This window comes from Aedes albopictus, chromosome 1 (genome assembly GCF_035046485.1).
Source record: "Aedes albopictus strain Foshan chromosome 1, AalbF5, whole genome shotgun sequence".
Taxonomy (NCBI): domain Eukaryota; kingdom Metazoa; phylum Arthropoda; class Insecta; order Diptera; family Culicidae; genus Aedes; species Aedes albopictus.
This window is the reverse complement of record NC_085136.1, coordinates 230941687-230959552: the sequence shown is the minus strand read 5'-3', so window position 1 is coordinate 230959552 and position 17866 is coordinate 230941687. Positions and strand designations below refer to the sequence as shown.

Genomic DNA, 17866 nt, shown 5'->3' with positions numbered 1-17866 from the left:
TACAGCACTGATTTGCGTTGCGTAATGAACCATTACAGCACTGTTTTCAGTTTTGATCAACTTCTTGATGCTTTCTGGACACAGTTTTGAAAAATTGTGACAACTGCGCAGTATAACCTGCTATAATCAGACTTTCTTAAACATAGTTAAACATGACTATGAACATCAGTGTCCAGCTTGATGAAAAAGTTTTGTTAAAAACTATCCTCAAGTGGTAATTTATGAAATTGCAAAAAAAAACGTTGTACGCAACTCGGTGCAGAACTCGATTTTTACAGCACTCGTCGTAATTATCCAACTCGGCAAGCCTCGTTGGATAAATGTACGACTCGTGCTGTAAAAATCATCATTCTGCACCTTGTTGCGTAAACTACTATTGTATAGGTAATTATATTTCAGCTTTTCCTTCTGATTATATGCACTGCAGCAAAACAAATGTGGGAGATGTTCACGACATCCCAGAGCCACAGGCATCGGGACTCAAATTGAATGACATCGAGCAACGAATTGAGTCGCTCGGATTCTCAGCTTTTTTCCTCGTTACCCGGGGAAAATGATGACATTGAAAAAATAAGGCATCCGATGGGAAAAATATTTTACTACAATAATTCTATCGGGTATGGCATAATGTCGTTTGACATAGTTTTTTGGCATAATGGCCAAATGGCATACTCTGGCATAATAGTCTATTGGTAAAATGGCCGTTTGGCATAACAATAAGTGAAATGGCATTCATCATTTTCATGTATGATAAATATCTGTGTTATTTTCAAAACATCAAACATAACGAGATTCATCATTTTGGTACGGAGCTACAATGAATCCTTTTTCGCGCGAGAATACTTTATAAAGGTAAAATATGTGACCTTCAACAGTAGAGTGACCGTGAATTACTTCGGTTGGCCATATCTAACTTCATTTGCCTTTAATATAGAATTTTAAAATTTAAACATATTTGACAATATGTTTAGATTGAAATAACTGATATCTGGAAACTTTTGTATTCTGGGTAGTTTTGTTCTCTTCGTCATGGAAGGCTTTTTGAAACCTGTTGAATTCAAAGTTGGCCTCAAATCTTTCCCAACCAAGCTATACAACCAAGTTTCAGGCAACTTGGCCGATGAATACCCCCTCATAACGAAGAGAACAAACCTGTCGATAATATCCAGTCACCCTAAAAAGACTTACTAAAGTTCAAGCCAATTTAAATCAATAGCATGACCATTACCCAGAATCAGCAAATTATAAATTTTGTATCAATATGTAATAGACTGGGTCAACAAAGTCGATTTTTTTGGAACAAAGCTTTTTCCACAGACAAACAGACGTAACACTCTGATAATTTCCATCGTACACCGATTTATCGGTCTTTTTCAAAATATGGTTGTTGGCCAACTGCCCACCCGTGGCGCTCGTATCGTTTTTGTTCGAGTTTGACGTTTGCTCACTACCGCCACCTAGTTGATGGTCGGCCAAACTTAGTGCTTTTAGCATTGGGCGAATATGTTTCCGTGACTATGATTTAAATCGAAAAATGTTCGAAGTGTTACGTCTGTTTGTCTGTGCTTTTTCGATTCCTTTTGGCGTCCAAAACAACTGTGCAAAATTTGGGAGCGATTTATTACTTCCCCGTATTCCGCATTGCGACTGAAATTTGTATGGAATTTATTATGAGAAAATGTGCGTTTTGACATTTTCCTCATAAATTGAAATTTTTCGTCTAAAACAATCTAACTAATGACGTTGAAGTATTGCCTAGGATATGCCGAAAAACTTTGCCGAAGACCGCAAAGTGATCGGACACTTGTGAAAAAAAAAGTTATAACATACAGATTGCCCGGTAGAGCTTAACATATAACATGTAAAGGAATAACATCCACAATAAAATCTCAATTTTTGGCCTAAGTTACCAGGCGAATAACTTTTTTCACAAACGTCGGATCACTTTGCGGTCTTCGGCAAAGTTTTTCGGTATATCCTAGGCTATACTTCAACGTCATTAGTTAGATCGTTTTAGATGAAAAATTTCAATTTATGAAAAAAAAAAATGCAAAAAAGCACGATTTCCTATACTAAATTCCATACAAATTTCAACCGCAATGCGGAATACGGGAAAGCAATCAATCGTCCCCAAATTTTGCACAGTTGTTTTGAACGCTAATAAAGATTGAAAAACCTTTGTTCCGGGTTGCTACGATCAAATTTATTTTTTTTCCATACAACGTTGACCCACTCTAATATGTAAGTAAAATACTCTGGTAGATTTAACAAATATTTTGTGAATATAATTAATATTAATAAGGCATATTAAACCTTTTTTGGATTTTTGAAATCAATTCTTGTTATCATTGAGTTTTTGAAATGATAACAAAATGATATCTCAATTTGATATTAAATAAAAACAATTCGAAAAGAAAACTTATTTTGATTTCATTTTGTTATTAATAACAAAATGAGTTATCAATTTGTTATAGGTTTGTTCTCATTCCCTGCTCGGGCAGGGCGTCAACAGTGTACAACCAAAATGGTAAAAAATAACGTTTTATTAAATTTTGCTACCTGAGGGGGTGGTCGTGGGTACCGACTTTTGCCAAATCCCACTTACACTCAATCTGGTATGGTCAGGGCGTCAACAGTGTACAACCAAAATGGTAAAAAATAACGTTTTATTAAATTTTGCTACCTGAGGGGGTGGTCGTGGGTACCGACTTTTGCCAAATGCCATTTACACTCAATCTGGTATGGTCAGGGCGTCAACAGTGTACAACCAAAATGGTCAAAAATAACGTTTTATTAAATTTTGCTACCTGAGGGGGTGGTCGTGGGTACCGACTTTTGCCAAATCCCATTTACACTCAATCTGGTATGGTCAGGGCGTCAACAGTGTACAACCAAAATGGTCAAAAATAACGTTTTATTAAATTTTGCTACCTGAGGGGGTGGTCGTGGGTACCGACTTTTGCCAAATCCCATTTACACTCAATCTGGTATGGTCAGGGCGTCAACAGTGTACAACCAAAATGGTCAAAAATAACGTTTTATTAAATTTTGCCTCCTGAGGGGGTGGTCGTGGGTACCGACTTTTGCCAAATCCCATTTACACTCAATCTGATATGGTCAGGGCGTCGACAGTGTACAACCAAAATGGTCAAAAATAACGTTTTATCAAATTTTGCCTCCTGAGGGGGTGGTCGTGGGTACCGACTTTTGCCAAATCCCATTTACACTCAATCTGATATGGTCAGGGCGTCGACAGTGTACAACCAAAATGGTCAAAAATAACGTTTTATCAAATTTTGCCTCCTGAGGGGGTGGTCGTGGGTACCGACTTTTGCCAAATCCCATTTACACTCAATCTGATATGGTCAGGGCGTCGACAGTGTACAACCAAAATGGTCAAAAATAACGTTTTATCAAATTTTGCTTCCTGAGGGGGTGGTCGTGGGTACCGACTTTTGCCAAATCCCATTTACACTCAATCTGATATGGTCAGGGCGTCGACAGTGTACAACCAAAATGGTCAAAAATAACGTTTTATCAAATTTTGCTTCCTGAGGGGGTGGTCGTGGGTACCGACTTTTGCCAAATCCCATTTACACTCAATCTGGTATGGTCAGGGCGTCAACAGTGTACAACCAAAATGGTCAAAAATAACGTTTTATTAAATTTTGCCTCCTGAGGGGGTGGTCGTCAGTACCGACTTTTGCCAAATCCCATTTACACTCAATCTGGTATGGTCAGGGCGTCAACAGTGTACAACCAAAATGGTCAAAAATAACGTTTTATTAAATTTTGCCTCCTGAGGGGGTGGTCGTGGGTACCGACTTTTGCCAAATCCCATTTACACTCAATCTGGTATGGTCAGGGCGTCAACAGTGTACAACCAAAATGGTCAAAAATAACGTTTTATTAAATTTTGCCTCCTGAGGGTGTGGTCGAGGGTACCGACTTTTGCCAAATCCCATTTACACTCAATCTGGTATGGTCAGGGCGTCAACAGTGTACAACCAAAATGGTCAAAAATAACGTTTTATTAAATTTTGCCTCCTGAGGGGGTGGTCGTGGGTACCGACTTTTGCCAAATCCCATTTACACTCAATCTGGTATGGTTAGGGCGTCAACAGTGTACAACCAAAATGGTCAAAAATAACGTTTTATTAAATTTTGCCTCCTGAGGGGGTGGTCGTCAGTACCGACTTTTGCCAAATCCCATTTACACTCAATCTGGTATGGTCAGGGCGTCAACAGTGTACAACCAAAATGGTCAAAAATAACGTTTTATTAAATTTTGCCTCCTGAGGGGGTGGTCGTGGGTACCGACTTTTGCCAAATCCCATTTACACTCAATCTGGTATGGTTAGGGCGTCAACAGTGTACAACCAAAATGGTCAAAAATAACGTTTTATTAAATTTTGCCTCCTGAGGGGGTGGTCGTGGGTACCGACTTTTGCCTAATGCCATTTACACTCAATCTGGTATGGTCAGGGCGTCAACAGTGTACAACCAAAATGGTCAAAAATAACGTTTTATTAAATTTTGCTTCCTGAGGATGTGGTCGTGGGTACCGACTTTTGCCAAATCCCATTTACACTCAATCTGGTATGGTTAGGGCGTCAACAGTGTACAACCAAAATGGTCAAAAATAACGTTTTATTAAATTTTGCCTCCTGAGGGTGTGGTCGAGGGTACCGACTTTTGCCAAATCCCATTTACACTCAATCTGGTATGGTCAGGGCGTCAACAGTGTACAACCAAAATGGTCAAAAATAACGTTTTATTAAATTTTGCTTCCTGAGGATGTGGTCGTGGGTACCGACTTTTGCCAAATCCCATTTACACTCAATCTGGTATGGTTAGGGCGTCAACAGTGTACAACCAAAATGGTCAAAAATAACGTTTTATTAAATTTTGCTTCCTGAGGATGTGGTCGTGGGTACCGACTTTTGCCAAATCCCATTTACACTCAATCTGGTATGGTTAGGGCGTCAACAGTGTACAACCAAAATGGTCAAAAATAACGTTTTATTAAATTTTGCCTCCTGAGGGTGTGGTCGAGGGTACCGACTTTTGCCAAATCCCATTTACACTCAATCTGGTATGGTCAGGGCGTCAACAGTGTACAACCAAAATGGTCAAAAATAACGTTTTATTAAATTTTGCCTCCTGAGGGGGTGGTCGTGGGTACCGACTTTTGCCTAATGCCATTTACACTCAATCTGGTATGGTCAGGGCGTCAACAGTGTACAACCAAAATGGTCAAAAATAACGTTTTATTAAATTTTGCTACCTGAGGGGGTGGTCGTGGGTACCGACTTTTGCCAAATCCCATTTACACTCAATCTGGTATGGTCAGGGCGTCAACAGTGTACAACCAAAATGGTCAAAAATAACGTTTTATTAAATTTTGCTACCTGAGGGGGTGGTCGTGGGTACCGACTTTTGCCAAATCCCATTTACACTCAATCTGGTATGGTCAGGGCGTCAACAGTGTACAACCAAAATGGTCAAAAATAACGTTTTATTAAATTTTGCCTCCTGAGGGGGTGGTCGTGGGTACCGACTTTTGCCAAATCCCATTTACACTCAATCTGGTATGGTCAGGGCGTCAACAGTGTACAACCAAAATGGTCAAAAATAACGTTTTATTAAATTTTGCTACCTGAGGGGGTGGTCGTGGGTACCGACTTTTGCCAAATCCCATTTACACTCAATCTGGTATGGTCAGGGCGTCAACAGTGTACAACCAAAATGGTCAAAAATAACGTTTTATTAAATTTTGCCTCCTGAGGGGGTGGTCGTGGGTACCGACTTTTGCCAAATCCCATTTACACTCAATCTGGTATGGTCAGGGCGTCAACAGTGTACATCCAAAATGGTCAAAAATAACGTTTTATTAAATTTTGCTACCTGAGGGGGCGGTCGTGGGTACCGACTTTTGCCAAATCCCACTTACACTCAATCTGGTATGGTCAGGGCGTCAACAGTGTACAACCAAAATGGTCAAAAATAACGTTTTATTAAATTTTGCTACCTGAGGGGGTGGTCGTGGGTACCGACTTTTGCCAAATCCCATTTACACTCAATCTGGTATGGTCAGGGCATCAACAGTGTACAACCAAAATGGTAAAAAATGTCGTTTTATTAAATTTTGCCTCCTGAGGGCGTGGTCGTCGGTACCGACTTTTGGTAAAAAATGTCGTTTATTAAATTTTGCCTCCTGAGGGGGTGGTCGTGGGTACCGACTTTTGCCAAATCCCATTTACACTCAATCTGGTATGGTCAGGGCGTCAACAGTGTACAACCAAAATGGTAAAAAATGTCGTTTTATTAAATTTTGCCTCCTGAGGGCGTGGTCGTCGGTACCGACTTTTGCCAAATCCCATTTACACTCAATCTGGTATGGTCAGGGCGTCAACAGTGTACAACCAAAATGGTCAAAAATAACGTTTTATCAAATTTTGCCTCCTGAGGGGGTGGTCGTGGGTACCGACTTTCGCCAAATCCCATTTACACTCAATCTGGTATGGTCAGGGCGTCGACAGTGTACAACCAAAATGGTCAACAATAACGTTTTATCAAATTTTGCTTCCTGAGGGTGTGGTCGTGGGTACCGACTTTTGCCAAATCCCATTTACACTCAATCTGGTATGGTCAGGGCGTCGACAGTGTACAACCAAAATGGTCAAAAATAACGTTTTATCAAATTTTGCTTCCTGAGGGTGTGGTCGTGGGTACCGACTTTTGCCAAATCCCATTTACACTCAATCTGGTATGGTCAGGGCGTCGACAGTGTACAACCAAAATGGTCAAAAATAACGTTTTATCAAATTTTGCTTCCTGAGGGTGTGGTCGTGGGTACCGACTTTTGCCAAATCCCATTTACACTCAATCTGGTATGGTCAGGGCGTCGACAGTGTACAACCAAAATGGTCAAAAATAACGTTTTATCAAATTTTGCTTCCTGAGGGTGTGGTCGTGGGTACCGACTTTTGCCAAATCCCATTTACACTCAATCTGGTATGGTCAGGGCGTCGACAGTGTACAACCAAAATGGTCAAAAATAACGTTTTATCAAATTTTGCCTCCTGAGGGGGTGGTCGTGGGTACCGACTTTTGCCAAATCCCATTTACACTCAATCTGGTATGGTCAGGGCGTCGACAGTGTACAACCAAAATGGTCAAAAATAACGTTTTATCAAATTTTGCCTCCTGAGGGTGTGGTCGTGGGTACCGACTTTTGCCAAATCCCATTTACACTCAATCTGGTATGGTCAGGGCGTCGACAGTGTACAACCAAAATGGTCAAAAATAACGTTTTATCAAATTTTGCTTCCTGAGGGGGTGGTCGTGGGTACCGACTTTTGCCAAATCCCATTTACACTCAATCTGGTATGGTCAGGGCGTCGACAGTGTACAACCAAAATGGTCAAAAATAACGTTTTATCAAATTTTGCTTCCTGAGGGGGTGGTCGTGGGTACCGACTTTTGCCAAATCCCATTTACACTCAATCTGGTATGGTCAGGGCGTCGACAGTGTACAACCAAAATGGTCAAAAATAACGTTTTATCAAATTTTGCTTCCTGAGGGGGTGGTCGTGGGTACCGACTTTTGCCAAATCCCATTTACACTCAATCTGGTATGGTCAGGGCGTCAACAGTGTACAACCAAAATGGTCAAAAATAACGTTTTATTAAATTTTGCCTCCTGAGGGGGTGGTCGTGGGTACCGACTTTTGCCTAATGCCATTTACACTCAATCTGGTATGGTCAGGGCGTCAACAGTGTACAACCAAAATGGTCAAAAATAACGTTTTATTAAATTTTGCTTCCTGAGGATGTGGTCGTGGGTACCGACTTTTGCCAAATCCCATTTACACTCAATCTGGTATGGTTAGGGCGTCAACAGTGTACAACCAAAATGGTCAAAAATAACGTTTTATTAAATTTTGCTTCCTGAGGATGTGGTCGTGGGTACCGACTTTTGCCAAATCCCATTTACACTCAATCTGGTATGGTCAGGGCGTCAACAGTGTACAACCAAAATGGTCAAAAATAACGTTTTATTAAATTTTGCCTCCTGAGGGTGTGGTCGAGGGTACCGACTTTTGCCAAATCCCATTTACACTCAATCTGGTATGGTCAGGGCGTCAACAGTGTACAACCAAAATGGTCAAAAATAACGTTTTATTAAATTTTGCCTCCTGAGGGGGTGGTCGTGGGTACCGACTTTTGCCTAATGCCATTTACACTCAATCTGGTATGGTCAGGGCGTCAACAGTGTACAACCAAAATGGTCAAAAATAACGTTTTATTAAATTTTGCTTCCTGAGGATGTGGTCGTGGGTACCGACTTTTGCCAAATCCCATTTACACTCAATCTGGTATGGTTAGGGCGTCAACAGTGTACAACCAAAATGGTCAAAAATAACGTTTTATTAAATTTTGCCTCCTGAGGGTGTGGTCGAGGGTACCGACTTTTGCCAAATCCCATTTACACTCAATCTGGTATGGTCAGGGCGTCAACAGTGTACAACCAAAATGGTCAAAAATAACGTTTTATTAAATTTTGCTTCCTGAGGATGTGGTCGTGGGTACCGACTTTTGCCAAATCCCATTTACACTCAATCTGGTATGGTTAGGGCGTCAACAGTGTACAACCAAAATGGTCAAAAATAACGTTTTATTAAATTTTGCTTCCTGAGGATGTGGTCGTGGGTACCGACTTTTGCCAAATCCCATTTACACTCAATCTGGTATGGTTAGGGCGTCAACAGTGTACAACCAAAATGGTCAAAAATAACGTTTTATTAAATTTTGCCTCCTGAGGGTGTGGTCGAGGGTACCGACTTTTGCCAAATCCCATTTACACTCAATCTGGTATGGTCAGGGCGTCAACAGTGTACAACCAAAATGGTCAAAAATAACGTTTTATTAAATTTTGCCTCCTGAGGGGGTGGTCGTGGGTACCGACTTTTGCCTAATGCCATTTACACTCAATCTGGTATGGTCAGGGCGTCAACAGTGTACAACCAAAATGGTCAAAAATAACGTTTTATTAAATTTTGCTACCTGAGGGGGTGGTCGTGGGTACCGACTTTTGCCAAATCCCATTTACACTCAATCTGGTATGGTCAGGGCGTCAACAGTGTACAACCAAAATGGTCAAAAATAACGTTTTATTAAATTTTGCTACCTGAGGGGGTGGTCGTGGGTACCGACTTTTGCCAAATCCCATTTACACTCAATCTGGTATGGTCAGGGCGTCAACAGTGTACAACCAAAATGGTCAAAAATAACGTTTTATTAAATTTTGCCTCCTGAGGGGGTGGTCGTGGGTACCGACTTTTGCCAAATCCCATTTACACTCAATCTGGTATGGTCAGGGCGTCAACAGTGTACAACCAAAATGGTCAAAAATAACGTTTTATTAAATTTTGCTACCTGAGGGGGTGGTCGTGGGTACCGACTTTTGCCAAATCCCATTTACACTCAATCTGGTATGGTCAGGGCGTCAACAGTGTACAACCAAAATGGTCAAAAATAACGTTTTATTAAATTTTGCTACCTGAGGGGGTGGTCGTGGGTACCGACTTTTGCCAAATCCCATTTACACTCAATCTGGTATGGTCAGGGCATCAACAGTGTACAACCAAAATGGTAAAAAATGTCGTTTTATTAAATTTTGCCTCCTGAGGGCGTGGTCGTCGGTACCGACTTTTGCCAAATCCCATTTACACTCAATCTGGTATGGTCAGGGCGTCAACAGTGTACAACCAAAATGGTCAAAAATAACGTTTTATTAAATTTTGCCTCCTGAGGGGGTGGTCGTGGGTACCGACTTTTGCCAAATCCCATTTACACTCAATCTGGTATGGTCAGGGCGTCAACAGTGTACATCCAAAATGGTCAAAAATAACGTTTTATTAAATTTTGCTACCTGAGGGGGCGGTCGTGGGTACCGACTTTTGCCAAATCCCACTTACACTCAATCTGGTATGGTCAGGGCGTCAACAGTGTACAACCAAAATGGTCAAAAATAACGTTTTATTAAATTTTGCTACCTGAGGGGGTGGTCGTGGGTACCGACTTTTGCCAAATCCCATTTACACTCAATCTGGTATGGTCAGGGCATCAACAGTGTACAACCAAAATGGTAAAAAATGTCGTTTTATTAAATTTTGCCTCCTGAGGGCGTGGTCGTCGGTACCGACTTTTGGTAAAAAATGTCGTTTATTAAATTTTGCCTCCTGAGGGGGTGGTCGTGGGTACCGACTTTTGCCAAATCCCATTTACACTCAATCTGGTATGGTCAGGGCGTCAACAGTGTACAACCAAAATGGTAAAAAATGTCGTTTTATTAAATTTTGCCTCCTGAGGGCGTGGTCGTCGGTACCGACTTTTGCCAAATCCCATTTACACTCAATCTGGTATGGTCAGGGCGTCAACAGTGTACAACCAAAATGGTCAAAAATAACGTTTTATCAAATTTTGCCTCCTGAGGGGGTGGTCGTGGGTACCGACTTTCGCCAAATCCCATTTACACTCAATCTGGTATGGTCAGGGCGTCGACAGTGTACAACCAAAATGGTCAACAATAACGTTTTATCAAATTTTGCTTCCTGAGGGTGTGGTCGTGGGTACCGACTTTTGCCAAATCCCATTTACACTCAATCTGGTATGGTCAGGGCGTCGACAGTGTACAACCAAAATGGTCAAAAATAACGTTTTATCAAATTTTGCTTCCTGAGGGTGTGGTCGTGGGTACCGACTTTTGCCAAATCCCATTTACACTCAATCTGGTATGGTCAGGGCGTCGACAGTGTACAACCAAAATGGTCAAAAATAACGTTTTATCAAATTTTGCTTCCTGAGGGTGTGGTCGTGGGTACCGACTTTTGCCAAATCCCATTTACACTCAATCTGGTATGGTCAGGGCGTCGACAGTGTACAACCAAAATGGTCAAAAATAACGTTTTATCAAATTTTGCCTCCTGAGGGGGTGGTCGTGGGTACCGACTTTTGCCAAATCCCATTTACACTCAATCTGGTATGGTCAGGGCGTCGACAGTGTACAACCAAAATGGTCAAAAATAACGTTTTATCAAATTTTGCCTCCTGAGGGTGTGGTCGTGGGTACCGACTTTTGCCAAATCCCATTTACACTCAATCTGGTATGGTCAGGGCGTCGACAGTGTACAACCAAAATGGTCAAAAATAACGTTTTATCAAATTTTGCTTCCTGAGGGGGTGGTCGTGGGTACCGACTTTTGCCAAATCCCATTTACACTCAATCTGGTATGGTCAGGGCGTCGACAGTGTACAACCAAAATGGTCAAAAATAACGTTTTATCAAATTTTGCTTCCTGAGGGGGTGGTCGTGGGTACCGACTTTTGCCAAATCCCATTTACACTCAATCTGGTATGGTCAGGGCGTCGACAGTGTACAACCAAAATGGTCAAAAATAACGTTTTATCAAATTTTGCTTCCTGAGGGGGTGGTCGTGGGTACCGACTTTTGCCAAATCCCATTTACACTCAATCTGGTATGGTCAGGGCGTCGACAGTGTACAACCAAAATGGTCAAAAATAACGTTTTATCAAATTTTGCTTCCTGAGGGTGTGGTCGTGGGTACCGACTTTTGCCAAATCCCATTTACACTCAATCTGGTATGGTCAGGGCGTCGACAGTGTACAACCAAAATGGTCAAAAATAACGTTTTATCAAATTTTGCTTCCTGAGGGTGTGGTCGTGGGTACCGACTTTTGCCAAATCCCATTTACACTCAATCTGGTATGGTCAGGGCGTCGACAGTGTACAACCAAAATGGTCAAAAATAACGTTTTATCAAATTTTGCCTCCTGAGGGGGTGGTCGTGGGTACCGACTTTTGCCAAATCCCATTTACACTCAATCTGGTATGGTCAGGGCGTCGACAGTGTACAACCAAAATGGTCAAAAATAACGTTTTATCAAATTTTGCCTCCTGAGGGTGTGGTCGTGGGTACCGACTTTTGCCAAATCCCATTTACACTCAATCTGGTATGGTCAGGGCGTCGACAGTGTACAACCAAAATGGTCAAAAATAACGTTTTATCAAATTTTGCTTCCTGAGGGGGTGGTCGTGGGTACCGACTTTTGCCAAATCCCATTTACACTCAATCTGGTATGGTCAGGGCGTCGACAGTGTACAACCAAAATGGTCAAAAATAACGTTTTATCAAATTTTGCTTCCTGAGGGGGTGGTCGTGGGTACCGACTTTTGCCAAATCCCATTTACACTCAATCTGGTATGGTCAGGGCGTCGACAGTGTACAACCAAAATGGTCAAAAATAACGTTTTATCAAATTTTGCTTCCTGAGGGGGTGGTCGTGGGTACCGACTTTTGCCAAATCCCATTTACACTCAATCTGGTATGGTCAGGGCGTCGACAGTGTACAACCAAAATGGTCAAAAATAACGTTTTATCAAATTTTGCTTCCTGAGGGGGTGGTCGTGGGTACCGACTTTTGCCAAATCCCATTTACACTCAATCTGGTATGGTCAGGGCGTCGACAGTGTACAACCAAAATGGTCAAAAATAACGTTTTATCAAATTTTGCCTCCTGAGGGTGTGGTCGTGGGTACCGACTTTTGCCAAATCCCATTTACACTCAATCTGGTATGGTCAGGGCGTCGACAGTGTACAACCAAAATGGTCAAAAATAACGTTTTATCAAATTTTGCCTCCTGAGGGGGTGGTCGTGGGTACCGACTTTTGCCAAATCCCATTTACACTCAATCTGGTATGGTCAGGGCGTCGACAGTGTACAACCAAAATGGTCAAAAATAACGTTTTATCAAATTTTGCTTCCTGAGGGGGTGGTCGTGGGTACCGACTTTTGCCAAATCCCATTTACACTCAATCTGGTATGGTCAGGGCGTCGACAGTGTACAACCAAAATGGTCAAAAATAACGTTTTATCAAATTTTGCTTCCTGAGGGTGTGGTCGTGGGTACCGACTTTTGCCAAATCCCATTTACACTCAATCTGGTATGGTCAGGGCGTCGACAGTGTACAACCAAAATGGTCAAAAATAACGTTTTATCAAATTTTGCCTCCTGAGGGGGTGGTCGTGGGTACCGACTTTCGCCAAATCCCATTTACACTCAATCTGGTATGGTCAGGGCGTCGACAGTGTACAACCAAAATGGTCAAAAATAACGTTTTATCAAATTTTGCTTCCTGAGGGTGTGGTCGTGGGTACCGACTTTTGCCAAATCCCATTTACACTCAATCTGGTATGGTCAGGGCGTCGACAGTGTACAACCAAAATGGTCAAAAATAACGTTTTATCAAATTTTGCTTCCTGAGGGTGTGGTCGTGGGTGCCGACTTTTGCCAAATCCCATTTACACTCAATCTGATATGGTCAGGGCGTCGACAGTGTACAACCAAAATGGTCAAAAATAACGTTTTATCAAATTTTGCTTCCTGAGGGTGTGGTCGTGGGTACCGACTTTTGCCAAATCCCATTTACACTCAATCTGGTATGGTCAGGGCGTCGACAGTGTACAACCAAAATGGTCAAAAATAACGTTTTATCAAATTTTGCCTCCTGAGGGGGTGGTCGTGGGTACCGACTTTCGCCAAATCCCATTTACACTCAATCTGGTATGGTCAGGGCGTCGACAGTGTACAACCAAAATGGTCAAAAATAACGTTTTATCAAATTTTGCTTCCTGAGGGTGTGGTCGTGGGTGCCGACTTTTGCCAAATCCCATTTACACTCAATCTGATATGGTCAGGGCGTCGACAGTGTACAACCAAAATGGTCAAAAATAACGTTTTATCAAATTTTGCTTCCTGAGGGTGTGGTCGTGGGTACCGACTTTTGCCAAATCCCATTTACACTCAATCTGGTATGGTCAGGGCGTCGACAGTGTACAACCAAAATGGTCAAAAATAACGTTTTATCAAATTTTGCTTCCTGAGGGGGTGGTCGTGGGTACCGACTTTTGCCAAATCCCATTTACACTCAATCTGGTATGGTCAGGGCGTCGACAGTGTACAACCAAAATGGTCAAAAATAACGTTTTATCAAATTTTGCTTCCTGAGGGTGTGGTCGTGGGTACCGACTTTTGCCAAATCCCATTTACACTCAATCTGGTATGGTCAGGGCGTCGACAGTGTACAACCAAAATGGTCAAAAATAACGTTTTATCAAATTTTGCTTCCTGAGGGTGTGGTCGTGGGTACCGACTTTTGCCAAATCCCATTTACACTCAATCTGGTATGGTCAGGGCGTCGACAGTGTACAACCAAAATGGTCAAAAATAACGTTTTATCAAATTTTGCTTCCTGAGGGGGTGGTCGTGGGTACCGACTTTTGCCAAATCCCATTTACACTCAATCTGGTATGGTCAGGGCGTCGACAGTGTACAACCAAAATGGTCAAAAATAACGTTTTATCAAATTTTGCCTCCTGAGGGTGTGGTCGTGGGTACCGACTTTTGCCAAATCCCATTTACACTCAATCTGGTATGGTCAGGGCGTCGACAGTGTACAACCAAAATGGTCAAAAATAACGTTTTATCAAATTTTGCCTCCTGAGGGGGTGGTCGTGGGTACCGACTTTTGCCAAATCCCATTTACACTCAATCTGGTATGGTCAGGGCGTCGACAGTGTACAACCAAAATGGTCAAAAATAACGTTTTATCAAATTTTGCTTCCTGAGGGGGTGGTCGTGGGTACCGACTTTTGCCAAATCCCATTTACACTCAATCTGGTATGGTCAGGGCGTCGACAGTGTACAACCAAAATGGTCAAAAATAACGTTTTATCAAATTTTGCTTCCTGAGGGTGTGGTCGTGGGTACCGACTTTTGCCAAATCCCATTTACACTCAATCTGGTATGGTCAGGGCGTCGACAGTGTACAACCAAAATGGTCAAAAATAACGTTTTATCAAATTTTGCTTCCTGAGGGTGTGGTCGTGGGTGCCGACTTTTGCCAAATCCCATTTACACTCAATCTGATATGGTCAGGGCGTCGACAGTGTACAACCAAAATGGTCAAAAATAACGTTTTATCAAATTTTGCTTCCTGAGGGTGTGGTCGTGGGTACCGACTTTTGCCAAATCCCATTTACACTCAATCTGGTATGGTCAGGGCGTCGACAGTGTACAACCAAAATGGTCAAAAATAACGTTTTATCAAATTTTGCTTCCTGAGGGTGTGGTCGTGGGTGCCGACTTTTGCCAAATCCCATTTACACTCAATCTGATATGGTCAGGGCGTCGACAGTGTACAACCAAAATGGTCAAAAATAACGTTTTATCAAATTTTGCTTCCTGAGGGTGTGGTCGTGGGTACCGACTTTTGCCAAATCCCATTTACACTCAATCTGATATGGTCAGGGCGTCGACAGTGTACAACCAAAATGGTCAAAAATAACGTTTTATCAAATTTTGCCTCCTGAGGGGGTGGTCGTGGGTACCGACTTTTGCCAAATCCCATTTACACTCAATCTGGTATGGTCAGGGCGTCGACAGTGTACAACCAAAATGGTCAAAAATAACGTTTTATCAAATTTTGCTTCCTGAGGGTGTGGTCGTGGGTGCCGACTTTGGTGGTCGTGGGTACCGACTTTTGCCAAATCCCATTTACACTCAATCTGGTATGGTCAGGGCGTCGACAGTGTACAACCAAAATGGTCAAAAATAACGTTTTATCAAATTTTGCCTCCTGAGGGTGTGGTCGTGGGTACCGACTTTTGCCAAATCCCATTTACACTCAATCTGGTATGGTCAGGGCGTCGACAGTGTACAACCAAAATGGTCAAAAATAACGTTTTATCAAATTTTGCCTCCTGAGGGGGTGGTCGTGGGTACCGACTTTTGCCAAATCCCATTTACACTCAATCTGGTATGGTCAGGGCGTCGACAGTGTACAACCAAAATGGTCAAAAATAACGTTTTATCAAATTTTGCTTCCTGAGGGTGTGGTCGTGGGTACCGACTTTTGCCAAATCCCATTTACACTCAATCTGGTATGGTCAGGGCGTCGACAGTGTACAACCAAAATGGTCAAAAATAACGTTTTATCAAATTTTGCCTCCTGAGGGTGTGGTCGTGGGTACCGACTTTTGCCAAATCCCATTTACACTCAATCTGGTATGGTCAGGGCGTCGACAGTGTACAACCAAAATGGTCAAAAATAACGTTTTATCAAATTTTGCCTCCTGAGGGGGTGGTCGTGGGTACCGACTTTTGCCAAATCCCATTTACACTCAATCTGGTATGGTCAGGGCGTCGACAGTGTACAACCAAAATGGTCAAAAATAACGTTTTATCAAATTTTGCTTCCTGAGGGTGTGGTCGTGGGTACCGACTTTTGCCAAATCCCATTTACACTCAATCTGGTATGGTCAGGGCGTCGACAGTGTACAACCAAAATGGTCAAAAATAACGTTTTATCAAATTTTGCCTCCTGAGGGGGTGGTCGTGGGTACCGACTTTTGCCAAATCCCATTTACACTCAATCTGGTATGGTCAGGGCGTCGACAGTGTACAACCAAAATGGTCAAAAATAACGTTTTATCAAATTTTGCCTCCTGAGGGGGTGGTCGTGGGTACCGACTTTTGCCAAATCCCATTTACACTCAATCTGGTATGGTCAGGGCGTCGACAGTGTACAACCAAAATGGTCAAAAATAACGTTTTATCAAATTTTGCTTCCTGAGGGTGTGGTCGTGGGTACCGACTTTTGCCAAATCCCATTTACACTCAATCTGGTATGGTCAGGGCGTCGACAGTGTACAACCAAAATGGTCAAAAATAACGTTTTATCAAATTTTGCCTCCTGAGGGTGTGGTCGTGGGTACCGACTTTTGCCAAATCCCATTTACACTCAATCTGGTATGGTCAGGGCGTCGACAGTGTACAACCAAAATGGTCAAAAATAACGTTTTATCAAATTTTGCCTCCTGAGGGGGTGGTCGTGGGTACCGACTTTTGCCAAATCCCATTTACACTCAATCTGGTATGGTCAGGGCGTCGACAGTGTACAACCAAAATGGTCAAAAATAACGTTTTATCAAATTTTGCTTCCTGAGGGTGTGGTCGTGGGTACCGACTTTTGCCAAATCCCATTTACACTCAATCTGATATGGTCAGGGCGTCGACAGTGTACAACCAAAATGGTCAAAAATAACGTTTTATCAAATTTTGCTTCCTGAGGGTGTGGTCGTGGGTACCGACTTTTGCCAAATCCCATTTACACTCAATCTGGTATGGTCAGGGCGTCGACAGTGTACAACCAAAATGGTCAAAAATAACGTTTTATCAAATTTTGCTTCCTGAGGGGGTGGTCGTGGGTACCGACTTTTGCCAAATCCCATTTACACTCAATCTGGTATGGTCAGGGCGTCGACAGTGTACAACCAAAATGGTCAAAAATAACGTTTTATCAAATTTTGCTTCCTGAGGGGGTGGTCGTGGGTACCGACTTTTGCCAAATCCCATTTACACTCAATCTGATATGGTCAGGGCGTCGACAGTGTACAACCAAAATGGTCAAAAATAACGTTTTATCAAATTTTGCTTCCTGAGGGTGTGGTCGTGGGTACCGACTTTTGCCAAATCCCATTTACACTCAATCTGGTATGGTCAGGGCGTCGACAGTGTACAACCAAAATGGTCAAAAATAACGTTTTATCAAATTTTGCCTCCTGAGGGGGTGGTCGTGGGTACCGACTTTTGCCAAATCCCATTTACACTCAATCTGGTATGGTCAGGGCGTCGACAGTGTACAACCAAAATGGTCAAAAATAACGTTTTATCAAATTTTGCTTCCTGAGGGTGTGGTCGTGGGTACCGACTTTTGCC

At 42.4% G+C, this 17866-nt stretch overlaps 1 long non-coding RNA gene across 1 annotated transcript; it reads right to left on the bottom strand.

Annotated features, from left to right (window-relative positions):
* Positions 1-1055: 1055 nt before the first annotated feature.
* LOC134285514 (uncharacterized) lies at positions 1056-1872 on the bottom strand. The gene is made up of 2 exons (XR_009996438.1): positions 1129-1872; positions 1056-1089 (listed from the first exon to the last, which is right to left on the bottom strand). It is a non-coding gene; the product is annotated as an uncharacterized LOC134285514 (long non-coding RNA).
* Positions 1873-17866: the final 15994 nt, after the last annotated feature.